Source organism: Silene latifolia, chromosome 1 (genome assembly GCF_048544455.1).
Source record: "Silene latifolia isolate original U9 population chromosome 1, ASM4854445v1, whole genome shotgun sequence".
NCBI lineage: Eukaryota > Viridiplantae > Streptophyta > Magnoliopsida > Caryophyllales > Caryophyllaceae > Silene > Silene latifolia.
Window position 1 is genome coordinate 10,360,416 of NC_133526.1, and position 12,955 is coordinate 10,373,370.

Consider the following 12,955-nt stretch of genomic DNA (forward strand, 5'->3'; position numbering starts at 1 on the left):
TATTTTTGTACTCCGTAATATATTGGATAGGGTTACGTTGTCTTGTGTGTATGTCGTTTGGTTCAGTGCGTAGGAATGGGATGGATTGGAATGAAAAACCTTAGTAGTATGAGGTTCTAATTCCATTCCTTTAAAAACGTGTTTGGTTCATTTTAATAATAAGAATGAAGGAATGAAGTTGGAATCCAAGGAGAAGAGGTATCTAACTCCATTCCAAAATCACCCAATCAAACACTTGAATGGACTCAATCCATTCCATTTCATTCCAAAGTAGCCAACCAAACACCCCCTACCCCTTAAAGATTGGGAGTGTAATTGTAACTGTAAAACACACGATAATATAATACAAAAAGTCCCCAAATTGTCCTGTCAACTTATTTTAACTTAAAAATTATTCAAATTAGCTAAGGTGAAAATGAAATTAGCTTAAAACTGGCACCAAAGGTTACAGTTTTCCTCTGTTTTTCAATGCTTTCAAATGCTACATGACATCTTACCTAGAATTGGCAAACGGGTTAATCGGGTCGATTTCGGGTTTGTAGACTTTGGGTCGGGTCGGTCCGGTCGAGTTATTTCCGCCCAGTTATTACCAAGTTATGTGTGAATAATAATGAGTACAATAATAAATATTTGGGTCGAGTTATTTCGAATTGGGTCAGTTTGGGTCTTAAGTTTGGATATTGGGTCGGATTATTCATATCGGGTCAATATTACCATGTCTAATCTCACATTCTCACCAAAGAGAAATAAGTTGGAAAGGACAGGGGTGGGCCACAAGTAAGAGAATTCAACGGAGTGACATGGCTGTGCACGTGGGTGGGTTATGCCCAAACTAAAAAGATTCTCAGAGTCACACCCCGAGCGCAAGTGCACAAGGGGGACCGTCAAACACCTACTCTTAACGAAACGTGTCGTTTAGTACCAACACAAGATGTATACCAAAATAGTAACATTGGGGCCTTTTTATTTCAAAACATATGGTTCTACACGTTTGAGATGTCTATATTTTTTTTTTTTTTTTTTTTTTTTTTTTTTTTTTTTTTTTTTTTTTGTGATTTTTGAGATAAAAAAAGAAGATTTTGATCATGTGCATTATGATATAAAAAGTCATTCCATCCATTCAATTTAATTGCTCTTATATTTTTCTTAGAAATATTTTATAAAAAAAAAATGTTAGGTTTAAAGGATATGAAAGTATTATGTTAAGCTCGAATGGTTTGTATAAATATGAGGAAATTCTTGATAAAAAAACATTAATTCAATACTCAATGTTTTAAATTCCATAAAATCTTGAATATAAGTAAGGAAATCAGTAAGACTGAAGAACTAAGATTTAAGGCCTTGTTTGGTTACTTACCTAATTCCTGAGATTTCTAATATCTCATGAATTATGACCCTGTTTGGTAAACAGCAGATTAATATTGGCAGAAACGATTGTGAAGATTAGCAGATTTTAGTTAGAGGTGTTTGGTAATTAGCATATTTAAATTAGCAGATTATCTTAATCCTTTGTAAAATGACAAATAAGGAAAAAATAAGTCACTGACTATAATATTTACTCTATAACTAGTTTAGACCCCATGCATTATATATGCATGGTACTTCAAGTTTTATATTTTTATAAAATTACTTATATAATATTGGTACCTTATAATTGTATTCATTTCTCATTATTGTATTTTGCTTTGATAAATAAAAGGTAAAACTGAAAATTAGGTAAGAGAATTGAGTAATGAGTTGAAATATATTTTTGATGGGGCATATTCTGCACCGCTGACCAAGTCAACATATTGAGCAAGGTCAAGGGTATCCACAGCAAAGTCAACGACTTAAACAGTCTAGCCGATGGAGCCCATCGGCCTGTCACCTAGGTCCCGCCAGGAACAAGCGGCGGTAGGGCACAAATCCACGTACTCATATCCAAGACCCTCGGCGAGCCCGCCACAGTCCATCGGTAGGGTACAACTGTCTTTTTCACCGATAGCCACTTGGCCACCCCACTACGTGACAAAAAGGTGAATGCGCTATAAATACTCCTCAACCTCCATTGAGGAAAGGATCCGAAATTGACCTAATAACCACTATTCATCCGGTAATATCTTCCTTATCTCTCTACAATACACGCTTAGCCAAGTTACGCACAACTTCTCTCTAAGTTTACCGACTTGAGCGTCGGAGTAATCGCACGCTCGGCCAAAGCCGAGCCCCGCTTGTTCATCGTTTCAGGAGACCGCAAGGAGGATTCAAGCAAGGACATCATTCTACGAGCTACGAGTGGTAACAAATATCCGCTTCCGAATTACACCCGGAACAATTGGCGCCTGCGTCAGGAAAGGAAAACTAGAAGCTAGTCACATTCATTCCCAAACAACAAAAACAAAAACACAAGAAAAACCCACCCCAAAAGCTAAGAAGATGTCAAAACAACAAATAGTCGTGACCGACGAAACCGAGCTACACCAGGACGATACGTTTCACCATTCTGGAGTATTGCAACCCTCCACCGGCGGAGTAATCCAACCGGAATTCGAATGCCGATAACACCGGACACACCGCCGCCACAACCAGGTCACCATCATGGGACGGTGGTTGACGTAGCAAAATCAAGACGCTCCTGGACCTGGTGGGAGTGCACCGGCTCACACAGCACGCCGACACGAACGACGGAAGCCATCCAGGAGACCAGGGCCTAGGGCGTGACTCCAAGGAACTTGAACGAAGCACTAGGAGAAGCGGACCCTATCAAGACGCCGGAGGAGCCCAAGGTGGCCGTGGTAAACATAAGTCCTTCTCGCACTCGGGAGAGGACATCGCCACCGCAAAGACCGACGGGGCACACCCCGGGGAACTAGTGGCTTGACTCGGGAGAGTCGGAGAAGAAGCCCAAGCCGGAGAAGGAGTCCTTCCCGCTACGAGGAGAGAAGCCGGACGAGGAATGCGAGGAGTCGGTCGCCGCGCGTCATTCGACACGTGGTCAAACAGCCCCTCGGTGACTACGTCCTGACACCGCCGTGCCACCCAAGTCAAGTTCTTGGGCTCACTTACAAAGGAGATAGTGACCCAACCGACCACGTTGAAGCCTTTGAGTCACACATGTCGGTATGGGAGCAGCCCGATGAAGTCCGGTGCCGGGTCTTCCCAACGACTCGCATGGGATGGCTCGAGTTGTTGGTACAAGGGTCTTCCCGACGGCTCGATATCTTGTTTCGCCGACCTAAAGGACGCCTTCTTAGCCCAATACTCTTGTAACAAAAGGAGGGCCGTGGAAACATCGGACCTCCTAACTATCAAACAGGAGGAGGGCGAGTCCCTACGAGGCTACGTGAAGAGGTTCGAGGACGAGTGCAGCAGATTCGGGAGATCAACCCCGAATCGCGCGGCGTCGCACTAATGAAGGGCCTCCCAAAGGGAAGTTTAAAAGACGAGCTTATCAAGCACGGGGCCTGGGGCATGGACGCCGCACGGAAGATGGCCGACCAGGCCATCAAGGTGGAAGATTACCACAAGACCCGGTAGGCCCAGGCGAGGCCGAGACCTCGAGAGAAGAAAAGCCGCCGGATGACAAATGGATGAGAGACGCCGCGACACTAACAAGTCGCGGTCGATGAGAAACGCCGTGACAATAACAGTCACGGTCGATAGATCTGCCAGAAGCGAGGGACAAGACAGCGCCGGGAAGTTCGGGAATGTTTTACCAAAGGCATTACCATGATAAAACCCCTCTCGTCACATCGGCCGCCGAGGTCTTCGCCCGAGCGTAAACGAGGGCCGGTGGGAGCGGCCTCCCAAGCCAAAAGGAGACGGTGACGCGAACCCGATCGCGAGTACCACGGTTGCGCCGCCACCTCACCGACAACCGCCGCACCAAGAACGCCATTGAAGAGCTAATCCGAAAGGGGTGCCTCGACAAGTATGTGGCCAAAGGCCGGAAGATCGACACCAGCGCCGGATAAGAAATCCGTTTTTCAACGGATAGGAGTTATCCACGTAGTCATCGGAGGTAACGAGAACATTGGGTCCGCTCATGGGCACAAACGGCACCGAACGAGCCGTATCGGGCCATCAACTTTGTGCCCAACACAAGAACCCCGCCTCTAGCATTCCCGATATGACTATTGGAGGGAAAGACTACGAGGGAATCATCGCCCCTCACAAAGACCCGGGTAGTCAACTTGGACATATCCAACCACCAAAAGAGGTGCCCGATTGACACAGCGCCTACACGAATATCATGTTTAGGGAGTGCTTCAACAGCCTCGGCCTTAGACTCAAGGACTTGAGCCCCTGCACAAATCCACTATACAGCTTCTCCGGGGCGGGCCTGGTACCCCTGGGTTCAATCAGACTCCCGGTGATGTTCGGCGAGGGGAATGCGGCCAAGAATGTCCTAGCCGAGTTCGTCGTCATCAACGGCTCATCCGCCTACAACGCCTTGATAGGCCGAGTTACTCTGAGCGAGGCCGACGCAGTGATGTCCATCCGGGCCCTGACACTAATGTACGTCTCGGACCGGGGGGAAGCGCATAAGCTCGTCTCCAAAGACGAGAAGGACGAGGTGGTCAACATCCAGATATCTGCCAGAGGATGCAACATGCAATCCCTCAAAGTGGCAAAGCAGTCGGAGAAGGGGAAAAGCTCATCCTCACGACCAAAGGGCGACCTTATGGATGCAACCGACGGCTGACGGGGGAAGAGCGCCTCTAATGAGGCATTAGGAAACTAATAGACCTTGTGTGGCGCCGGAGGTGCCCAAAAACAGCTGTGGGCACCCCGACGCCTGTTAATATCGAATGTAAAAACGACCAAGTCTTTCATCAAAATGTTCATTTTTCAGGCTGGGCGCCATCAAGAGGCCGACGCCGTCTCATACTGTCGATTCGACAAGAGCGGCAGTCGTTGAAAGAAGGCCGACGCCGTCTCATACTGTCGATTCGACAAGAGCGGCAGTCGTTGAAAGAAGGCCGACGCCGTCTCATACTGTCGATTCGACAAGAGCGGCAGTCGTTGAAAGAAGGCCGACGCCGTCTCATCTGTCGATTAAACAAGAGCGGCGATCGTTGAAAGAAGGCCGACGCCGTCTCATCTTTGTCGATTCGACAAGAGCGGCATCGTTGAAAAGAAGGCCGACGCCGTCTCATCTCATCGTCGATTCGACAAGAGCGGCGATCGTTGAAAGAAAAGCCGACGCCGTCTCATCTTTTCGATTCGACAAGAGCGGCGATCGTTGAAAGAAAAAGCCGACGCGTCTCATCTTTGTCGATTCGACAAGAGCGCGATCGTTGAAAGAAGGCCGACGCCGTCTCTCATCTTGTCGATTCGACAAGAGCGGCGATCGTTGAAAGAAAAGGCCGACGCCGTCTCATCTGTCGATTCGACAAGAGCGGCGATCGTTGAAAGAAAAGCCGACGCCGTCTCATCTCTGTCGATTAAACAAGAAGCGGCGTCGTTGAAAGAAAGAAGGCCGACGCCGTCTCATACTGTCGATTCGACAAGAGCGGTGATCTCCATGAAGGAATGTAGTCTTTGTGCGATCACCCCAAATAGTAGACGCTTGGCGATCACTTAAAGTGGTAGACGCCGCGTAACACACTATCCGGACGCCACTCACACTTTGTCATAGACAAGAGCGGCGGTCCCCATGAAGAAATGTAGTCTTTGTGGCGTGTCACCCCAAATAGTAGACGCTTGGCGATCACTTAAAGTGGTAGACGCCGCGTAACACACTATCCGGACGCCGACTCTTCTTGTCATGCCGACAAGAGCGGCGATCTCCATCGGCGACACCGCGCGACAAGCGCGGCCGTAGCGATTGATAAACAAAATCAAAATGCCTTAAAAACGTTAAAAACAGTTGAGTTACACATTCTAAACCGCCTCGGCCAAGCCAAATCGGAAACAAAAAGAGACGCTCAATTAATGACGTAAAAGGGCAACCCGCAAAAAACGAGAAAAGACCTCGGCCAAACCAGAGGCAAAGTGGAAACACTCAATACCATTGAAAACGCAAAAAAAAAAAAAAAAAAAAAAAAAAATATATATATATATATATATAAGGCAAAGACCTCGGCATGCCGAAGGCAAAGGAAGAACTCTTATTAATAATAACAATTTACGAGCAAAAGAATGGAGATAACAGTCAGTCCCCATTGGGATAAACCAAAACACAACCTACCAAAGTTGTACGAAATACAAAAGCAAAATTGCAAGTATCATTTTTTAGCAACAAAAATGGCGAGGGAAAGGGCTTAACAATTGGCTCCCGAACAAAAACAGATCTGCGTAAACTTGTTCTCATCAAGCGACCACGGTGTTAGTGAGGAGTCGAAGCTATCCGAGACACCGGTGACCCCGGTGACGACCGCCCGCCCCTATGCCTCGTCGCTCATCATTAGCGGCGGTAGCCGCATCCTCTTCGATGGGCAACCCAAAGCTTCCCTAGCGCCTCGCTTCATCACCGCCCTCATTCTATCGCTTCCTCCTTGGCGCCTTAGCCTTCTCAAAGAAGAGCGACTCTCTCCGCGGCCGCCTCCTTCTCAACCTTCGCCCTCACCACCTCCTGGGCTTTCTCCGCCATGGCTTTCTCCTTAGCCGCGAGCTTATCATCAAGCAGCTCCTCATATCTGTCCCACGGAAAGGAACCGTCAACAGGGAAAAGCTCCCGATCACTTCCCTAGCACTCCTTCGGCCAGTCCCGAATTCAACAAATTGGGAAGCATGACGGTTTGGAGCATCTCAATGTCCGCCTCCTTCTGCTTGATGATGGCCTCTTTGCCCCGAACCACCTCCGCCTGGGCCTTAAACAGGCCCTCGGACTCGTTCCTCTGCTGGAGATAGAGGTCGGCACGCCCCTGAACAAGGTTACATTTCTCCGACAGCTTCACAGCTTCGGCTGCCGCAGCCTCGGCCTTCGCTCTCTCAGCGAGGACCTCCTTTTCAGCGTCCTCCCTGAGTTTTCTCTCAGCCAAGAGCGCCTTCTCAGCATCTCCCCTAAGCGTCCGCTCATTGAGGAGATCCACTTTGCCGACACACCACCGCTTAGTGACATTGCGCTCATGAACAACGCGAGCCACGGTATTCTCCTGCTCCTTAAGACGAGCACCGGTGGCCACGTGCCACCTTGCCAGCTCCCTAATTAGCTTCGTGCCTTCCTCTATAAGCTGGGAGACGGAAGCCTTCTGGGATGAAGGGACGGTGGTAACAATTTGTCCACCAACCTGCGGATGGGAGGAGGAAGCCTTCTGGGATGAAGGGTTGACGGTGGTGCCTCGATCACCAACCTGCGCAGAGGTCCCCTCAACCTGCTGCCCAATGAGAGCAGAAGCCGGTTGCGGCTGGCCTACAAAAATTTATTAAATACATCAGTATCAACGTGTATCGACATGTCAGGAAGCCTGTCATTAGGAGCACCCAATGACGGCTGAATTTGAGCCACGGAATGAATAGGTACCGTGCTTGGCCTTCTTGGCTGGAGGAGGCGTTTCTTTACCAACGGTAGAGGCTGCCTCCTTCCTCTTTCGGATAAGGGGAGATTCCTCCGCATCGGAGTCCCCCTCAGAAGGAATATCAACGACCTCCACCGTCTCCTTTTTAGGTAGGGGGGTGGGAAGTGGAGCCGGCGTTGACGCCTTCGCCGCCGAAGACATTGTTTTCCGCGTCCGACGCACTACACCACTAACGACCCTCGCCTGAGCCTCCTCCACGCTCAAGCCCTTCAGCCGTTGTTCCATAAGGTCACTCGGCGACTTCCTACGATCGTGGGCTAGAGCCTTCGGATGCAAGTTAGCAACGGTCCCATCTTTGTGCAGCCCCATTCTCCGAAGAAGATCCTCAGACAAGTCCTTTCCAAAGTGGTCTGCGAAAAGAAACAAAGCAAGAGTTAAGTAGAGGAAATAAACCGAAACTCGAGGAGCAAGAGCATTAAGAGCGGCGATGGGCCTCACACCGACCCCACTCACCCTGTGCTAGGGCCGGTATGAGGCCGACATGGCAGAGCGGCTCATCTTGAAGGATGATCTGCGTCGGGGGAATCCATCTTTTCGGCACCCCACTCCTGTCCACCTCAAAAAGCCTCATCGCGACTTCTCATCCTCCGTAAGAAGGACCTTGTCAAGGCGTCCATCTTAAGATGCTTCCGGTGACCCATCCGTCATGCTCCGCCTTAGTCTCACACCGCAAATTAACTTCGGTCTTTGGAAGGAACAGGCGGCGGATAGTCATCCGGCACTTTAACGTACACCCACCGACCTTGCCAGTCCTTGCAAGAGGAAAGTTTGTCAACAGAGACATAACCCTGCTCCATCTGCACACTATACCATCCGGCGCGCCGAGATCGATGGTTTGAGATAATGAAGCCGGCGGAATAGATTCACCGTTGGAGCCTCTCCCTTGAAGAGACAAAGCCGAGACAAAACCAATTATGGTTCGCATAGCCAACGGATGCGGTTGGGCAACGCAACGTTCATGGCTCTTATTATGGCCATAACGTACCCATTCGGAGGAAACCGGCCCGAACTCCAAATGCCGCATATACACACCGATCTGACCGGTGGGGACAACAGACGGCCTGACCCTCCTCGGGGATGACAATTTTGTATCCCCTTCCAAAGAAAAAAATGGCCCTCGAAAAGTTTCCCGCCGAACAATCGGCAAACTTGTGGGACCAAGCACGGTCGAGGCGGATTTTACAGACATAGCCGTGATCCATGACGAATTGTCTCCCCTCACTAGGACGAGGCCATTCCGCTTCGTCACCGAAATCATCACCAAAATCACCATAGGAGTCAGAATCCTCCCATTCCTCAAGAATTTGAGGATCAACTTCAGGAGAAGGAGACCTAGGGCCCCCCGACGCGGGTTTACTAGGTCCAGCATCAGCAGAAGACATGTTCACAACGAATCTAACGAAATAAAAGGAAAATTGTTTGATTACCTTGAAGAAATACACTCGCCGGATCGAAGACCGAAGATTGGAAGAAAACAAAGCCCTTGAAAGTTTAGAGAGATGAAGATTTTGGGAGAAAATTTTCTAAAATTTGAAGAAATGAAAGTAATGGCCAAAATCACGGAATAAACTGCCCTATTTATAGGGAAAAGCCCACAAAGAGGGACCAATCAGGGCACAGCCCATGAAGCGTCAACCAATCGGCAAGCGGACACGCACGTGTCGGACATGCAACCACGGAATGTCAATCGTTGCAAACAGTTGAATGTCAATCAATGCTACGATTACCAAGCGTATTCAACACGCCCATTCACATCTCTTCGCTGTTCATCTTCCACACCAAATTCCTAGGCACCGCTCTCCGCCGCCCACATGATCGACCAAGCCAGGAGCACGGCCGGGGGCAACCAGAAATAACCGGCACTCTCAGCCCTGGTCTCGGCCGGCATCACATTCTTTCCCACATCGGATACCCTTTACGCATCCATGTGGAGGGGGGATATAGTAGGCCTACGAATGATCAAGCCGATGCATCAGAAGAAGCCGACGTAGAAAATTTTTGCATAACACTTGCGCAGAATATACACTCAACATACATCGGAGCCCATGCCACGGCATAGACTACGCTGGGGGCAAATTGATGGGGCATATTCTGCACCGCTGACCAAGTCAACATATTGAGCAAGGTCAAGGGTATCCACAGCAAAGTCAACGACTTAAACAGTCTAGCCGATGGAGCCCATCGGCCTGTCACCTAGGTCCCGGCCAGACAACTGGCCAGCCGGGGCACAAATCCGCGTACTCATATCCAAGACCCTCGGCGAGCCTGCCACAGGTCCATCGGCCGAGGGTACAACGGTCTTTTCACCTGATAGCCACTTGGCCACCTGGCCACTACGTGACAAAAGGTGAATGCCTATAAATACTCCTCAACCTCCATTGAGGAAAGGATCCAGAAATTGACCTAATAACCACTATTCATCTGGTAATATCTTCCTTATCTCTCTACAATACACGCTTAGCCAAATTCTGCATACAACTTCTCTCTAAGTTTACTGACTTGAGCGTCGGAGTGAGTACGCTCGGCCAAAGCCGAGCCCTCAGTTTGTTCATCGTTTCAGGAGACCGCAAGGAGGATTCAAGCAAGGACATCATTCTACGAGCTACGAGTGGTAACAAATATCTGCTCTGGAATTACACCCGGAACAATTTTAATATAGCATAAAACTAATGAGTTTCAACTTATATTTTTTTTTTCAAATTTTTTTTTGTCACGAAAGTAATAACAACGATTTCTAGTTTTTGTTTTATACAGAATATGAGTCAACTCATCATCTAATAATAGGATCAATAAAGGATTTAACAATTTATAGTTTTATATCAATTTTATTTTGTTATTTTAATTAAAATATTATAATTTAGAGTTTAGTGAAAATAATATAATTTGATGAAAAGATTAATTTTAATGAAAAAATAATAGATGAATTAAATTGTAGTTGTTAGTTTCCTTATTTATTAGTGAATGAACATAATTATCATTAGTTTCTTTTTTTGAGAATATGCTTTTTGGCGGGAAAATGTTAAAGATCACCTATCTTTAAGGGGTAAAGGGTGAACATATTTTTTTCCTAATCTACTGATAGAATATGCTGGTGGGAGCAGCATATTGTAAAATAGAAGATTCGACCCCAATCTACTATTTCAATATGTTGTTTACCAAACACCCCAAATAGCTATTAATTGGTCAAATATGCTAAAAGCCCCAAATATGCTAATTTTTTTTTGCAATCTACTGTTTACCAAACACCCGCATATGATTTTTGAAGGTTGTTTGGTTACCCCATATTTTGTAAAATGTGGGAGTTTCAAACTCTATAGGAGCAACTCCTACATGATGTGGGGGGGTGGGGGTGGGGGGATTTAATTACCTATTCTCCTCATGGTCACGGTAATCCCTTGGAAAATAAAACTCTAACATGACAATCAAACGGATTATTGTAATTTAGGAATTAACCTCCAGTGCATTGCAAATTAACACATCAACTTAATTCTCGTATGAACCAAACGAGGTCTAACAAAATCGGAAAAAAATGTCCTAATAAATTTTTGTGTAAAGACGACCTTATACAAGAAGTTTGTTAAATAAAATTACTCAATTACTAACATTTTACTTAAATCATTCAATATTTCTATATGTAAATCTGTTTTACATAATATTATTATAAATCAACCATATATGAATAACGCTCCTTAAAACTTATGTATAGTCAATATGAGAATTTCTCCATAAAAGTTTTTCTCTTGTTTAGTTGAATATGTCTTTGTTATGATGATTATTTTTTCTTCACATAGTCCAATTTGACATGTCTTTATATTTTGCAGACTAAAGCATATATAACTGATCAAAAATAAAAGAAATTCAACTTGTAAATGGAGTATTTTGGAGAAAAAATGGAATTTACGAGAATTTTTAATTCAAGTCGTGTTTGTTAACCATTGTTCTATTTTAGTAATTTCCATGAACTCTATCAATCCATCTATTTTTAAGATAAATGCCAAATAACAATTGATCATCATAGTTCAAAGTGTATTTTCCTTTACATAAATAATCCTCTATTTTTAGATAAATGCCAAATAACAATAGGCCATCTATTCTACATAAATAATCCTCGATAGAATGATATGATATTTCAAAGTGTATTTTAGTTTATTTTAAATAGCACGTCATGAAGTATTAAACTATATATATATATATATATATTCACATTTTAGGTTCAATTTGATTTGGTTATCAATAACTTGTATTATGGCTGAACAATTAATTAGCTGAATTAATATCAAGGCACAAGCCATATTAGTTTTGCTTCAATTCGTCAAAATAATTTAATTTGTCCTCGGGTGTGTGAGGTCAAATTAAATCGATATTAAGTGTCATTGTTACGAGATGTCGGGATATGTCGAGATATCGACATATTCATATTTAGGAAATACGGTATCGAGATATATTGTAGAGAAAAATATTGATATTATATCCTAAGTCTACTATATATATACGACATCCTATTGTATTAGTAGAACTACGAACGAATCAATAATAATACAATTACTCTTATGCTATTCTCCCCTCTCCATTTCTAATAGTCATAACTTGCGATTATATGAAATTTATATCCAATTAGATTTTAAGCTTCTATCAATCTAGTTACGCGTATAAGTTCACATATTGTCACCTCTAAATTTGACAAAGGACAGTCCAAAATAGTCCTACAAAATGTGATGATAAAGTGATTGATGCATGGTTTGTATTTTAGGACAATGACTATGAAACAAGTTTATGTTAAAATAGTGATCCAATCACATGAAGTATCATCCTTATCTGCTTAATGAGAGGATGTAAGTCCCATCACTTTTCGACTGATGTTCATTGTCCCCTTACAATTGGGACTCTCTATTGTTGTCAGAAAAAAAAAAAAAAAAAAACAACAATTGGGACTCTCACTTTTTTTTTTTTTTTTTTTTTTTTGATTAGGTAAGAAAACTAGATTGATCCTCTAGGATAGGACCAACCTATCTCATCCTTTCGAATGAGGGAGGTAAGTTGAAGCCACCGGCTATCAAACCACCTCGAAAGGGTTGGACATGAATGTCCAACAGAAGCCATGAAGTCAGCAACCTTGTTGGCTTCACGAAAACAATGTTTAATTATCACTTCATCGAAAAAATGAAGGTCTAATCTCACATCCTTGATAATACTAGAAATTTCCCACGGAATTTGCCAAGTACCTCGAATCGAGTTAATAACACATAAGTTATCACCTTCCACAATTAACTTTGAGATTCCTAAGTATTTAGCTGCTAAAATACCTTCTTTTAAAGCAAGTGCTTCCGCAACAAGGATACTATTGGATCCGCACATTTTTGCTCCCAACAAAACGACTTTACCATTGTGATCTCTTATAGAATATCCTAAAGCAGCTTTATTACCTTCTATTCTCGATCCGTCAAAATTTAGCT